This window comes from Sprattus sprattus (genome assembly GCF_963457725.1).
Source record: "Sprattus sprattus genome assembly, chromosome: 8".
In the NCBI taxonomy this organism is placed as follows: domain Eukaryota; kingdom Metazoa; phylum Chordata; class Actinopteri; order Clupeiformes; family Clupeidae; genus Sprattus; species Sprattus sprattus.
The window spans coordinates 1176244-1180737 of NC_137927.1; positions in this window are offsets into that span (position 1 = coordinate 1176244).

Below are 4494 nucleotides of genomic sequence, written 5' to 3' on the forward strand. Positions count from 1 at the left end.
AACATTGTGTTGGTAGTGGTACATACTTTTTAAATAACCAGAACTTGCTCAATTTTCAGCCGATTTTCAAACGGGTTGGTTTGTTGTAAACGTAATATATTTCTTATGGCACTGCATACTTATGAAGAACTATAAACATGGGATAGGTGCAATAAATATACACATGCACAAGCTATGTAAAATCAATATCTAGGCTACTAAAACTCAGCATACAGAATGGCAACAGGAGATAAATGTATACTATTATTATCACCTTTATAAAAGCAATATTACTGATATAATAAAATAAAGGTGATCCCACAGGTTCTCGTTTCAAGGGAACGTTCAATAGAGCAGGCTGCACAAAAGTCTGGCATCTTCATTGGCTTTGGCAATAAAGTCAGCAATTTCCTGTCGAAATCATAATGTAAGATGTTTAACAAACCAACCCAATTGGAAATCATGTGCAACTTCAGTTTTATTATGTGCAACTTAAGTTATATTTAAAAGAAAGAACAAGTATGCCTCGCCAATTGATGTAAAATGACTGATACACAATAGCCGTGATACACAATTAAGCTGCACATTTCAACATGTTCAAGCATCCAGAATTATTACCAAGGTAATGACGTTTGTAAATCAAGCCATTTGTAAATCCGTCAAGATTTCTGCGAGATAAGAGTGTAAACGATTGTGAAGATCACTGACGTTACCTAACATACCACTAATCCCTCCCGGAAGCTATACTGTCTAAAAATGGCCTCCTGTGCGGTCGTTCAAGAGTCCGCCATAATACATCTAGCCTTTATATAGGATATCTATGGGTGCACCTGGATTTGATTAATAAACATCAGTCAGCAAGGATGTGAGAGTCTTTGTATTTCACAGATGGAATACCATATCACCAATGGCGACTTCTAGTGGAAGACAGGCAGGCTTCCTCAGAATTAAAATACTTGAGATGTGAAAGTCTCATATGTGAAATAAACTGTAAGCATACATTTCACGTCATTATATTTGAATTTTGATTATGCAGGCTACCTTATATTTTTACAGTGACTATGTTGACAGAATGGCTTTTCAGTCATATCATTGTAGGTCTCTCCATTTACAGATCGCTTTTCAGTCATATCATTGCAGGTCTCTCAATTGACAGACTTTGACAGCACCTACCTTTTCATGGCGTCAAAGGGAAGCCAGACTTGGTACACGCCCACTTGGTCTCCTGTCACAATTTATTTATTTATTTGTGTTACGTGGGGAGCCGTATTGTGCACATCTGTGTGCTTGTTCTCTCTACTGTCCCGCTCTCTTCCCCCCCCCCCCACAGGTGACCTGGGGGCTGATTGGGTTGCAGGTGTCGATTTGACCTTCACCTATAAAAGACGCCCATTTCACGTTTCCTGGGTCTCTCTGGCTCTCTGGTTCTTCCACCTTTCATCCAGCCACATCCCATCTACGCTTCCGTGTTTCGTTGGGCCTGCTGCACGGCCCTCCGCTGGCGCCCTGCTTTGTCCTTGTTTGTGTTGATTGTTAGTTTGGAACGCAATCTACCCGGTTGGGATTTACTGTGAAGTTAACATTTTGCTTTATGTGCATTGTAGGTTTGGTGGTGTTTGGTGGTGGGTTTTTGGCACGCTTTAAGCTTAGTTTAAGTTTAGAGTAGAAGGAAGATCCCCAGAAGACTCACCACATTCTCATGTCCTTTTGTTTGAACGCAAGCAGTTTAGATCTTTTTATTTCTACGCAGACAGTGTGAGGGTTTGCTCTCTCTTTTGTTGCACGTTATTTTCATCACCACCTTCTTCATCAGTTAACTCTTGATTTGTCAATAAAGATATTTACTTTTCACCGTCACCATTTCTCTTGGCTTCTTTATATTATGATAACCATTTCTTTAAGTTGATGGTTACGTAACCATTTGCCAGTCAGAAAAATGCCCAGTGGGTGTGTAAAATGAAGCCCACAAATGTTTGTCTCCCCATGAAAACAGTAAATTACAAGTGGGGCAGCAAGCAAATCCACAGTCAAAAGTTAAAAGGGGGTATTCCACCTGGTGTTGTCTTCACCACAGTCACACCTAGATATGAACAACTATTCAAATGAATGTCCTTCATTGAACTCAGTCAGTGAACTGCCATTGTTAATTCGCATTGATAAAATACATGAAGCCTTATGATTGGAATTGGAATAAATGAAAGGGAGGAAAATGCTTAACAAGTTTATACTAAGGCTGCGCCTCAGAAGGATAGTTAGTCAATGTACATACTGCTCAAGAGGATAACATGTGCAAGAAGGCTAGTTAGTCATGCTTCATACTGCTCAAGAGGATAACATGTGCAAGAAGGCTAGTTAGTCATGCTTCATACTGCTCAAGAGGATAACATGTGCAAGAAGGCTAGTTAGTCATGCTTCATACTGCTCAAGAGGATAACATGTGCAAGAAGGCTAGTTAGTCATGCTTCATACAGCTCAAGTGGACTTCATATGCAAGAAGGCTAGTTAGTCATGCTTCATACAGCTCAAGTGGACTTCATATACAAGAAGGCTAGTTAGTCATGCTTCATACTGCTCAAGTGGACTTCATATGCAAGAAGGCTAGTTAGTCATGCTTCATACTGCTCAAGTGGACTTCATATGCAAGAAGGCTAGTTAGTCATGCTTCATACAGCTCAAGTGGACTTCATATGCAAGAAGGCTAGTTAGTCATGCTTCATACAGCTCAAGTGGACTTCATATGCAAGAAGGCTAGTTAGTCATGCTTCATACAGCTCAAGTGGACTTCATATGCAAGAAGGCTAGTTAGTCATGCTTCATACTGCTCAAGAGGATAACATGTGCAAGAAGGCTAGTTAGTCATGCTTCATACAGCTCAAGTGGACTTCATATGCAAGAAGGCTAGTTAGTCATGCTTCATACAGCTCAAGTGGACTTCATATGCAAGAAGGCTAGTTAGTCATGCTTCACACTGCTCAAGAGGATATCATATGCAAGAAGAATAGTTAGCTACATACTGTTCAAGAGGACATCATATTAATGGAGGACAGCACATGAACCTATTTGTTGTCCAGGTCAGTTGACAAACATCAGAAAACAAAGTCCAATGGTTGATATTTAAATCAACCTGTCTTTTAATTGTGATGCTTATTTGCAAACAACCTTGTAGGCTAGGTTACAACTACAAAACATCACAGAGCACGTACATTTATTTTAAACAATGTTTGTTCCTGGATCCCCTGGTGCACAGAGTGATTGCGATGGCCATACACATCACATATGGCACTTTGGTGGTCAGTAAGACATCATTGACTAGTTGAATTTGGGATATTCTGATAACACCAATATTTATACTATTACTATTGACACTCTCATTCATCAGAGACATTTGGTGTTTAAAACAAAGTACCCTTCCTTTGTGAGTTTTGTATATTTAAAATAGATAAAGCTACAGACAATAGGTTAAACACATACAGAATGTACAACTCTGCACCAATACCACACACCCATACACACACACAAATGCCTTTCTTGCCTTTATTTTGATATAAGATTATGCTTAATTGTTTAATCATCTACATGTACAAAGAGAATGCTAAAAGAAAAGACAACGTCCGGAGCACTGTAACATAAGGGAAATACAATAAAACATACAGTAATGAGGTATAAGTTAACAAAGAAAAATGGACAAGAACCTGATATTTTAAAAAGGTTTCTTAGGGTTTTTACAGACCGTGTGATAGTCACCTTAACGCAGAAAAATGTCACTTCAGACTTAGCTTAGATGCCTCAGTGATGGGTTTAGAATATATGCTTTATTCAACTGCCAACAAAGAAAGTCAACTTTCTTTTGTCCCTTAGTTTGTAGCTTACCACTTTTCATGTATGTTTTTCTTGGCATTTCTCATGCCCTTATGGCTCTTATATCAGCCAATTAATTTTATAATTCTTAATTATAACTATGACCCCAGGACTGATGATGAGTTAATAAAATATGAATATAAAAACTAGATGATGACACATCAAAAAAGATGTAATGGCATCGCTACGAATATTAGCAGTAAGTGTGTGATCGTCTGCAGACAGTGTGTCATATACAACCAGACTCTTTCCTGTAAAACTAAGGTATGGCTCACCTGCTTATTGACTGAAGGTGAACATGGACTGAGACCATTGAGTAAATACAAAATTAAAATGACCTTAACTTGACCCAAAGCACTGAGTATGAGGAAGTGAGTCATTTATAAAGAATAAAGGATGCCAATAGAGACCCCTGCCCCCCCACCCCACATACACACACACACATACACCATTTTATTATGAAGCAGTCCTTTTTCTGCCAACAGTATTTACAGAATATTAAAAAAGAACAAATGACTGAATAAGGATAAGAATTGGGTGTATGGCACACCCACACATGGGAGTAGATTCCAGATTACTTCTGTCTCGTCATCCTCTAACAGTCCAGCTCTGTGCTCAGCTGTTTCTGTCTTAGACCACATGGAGAGAAATGCCGGC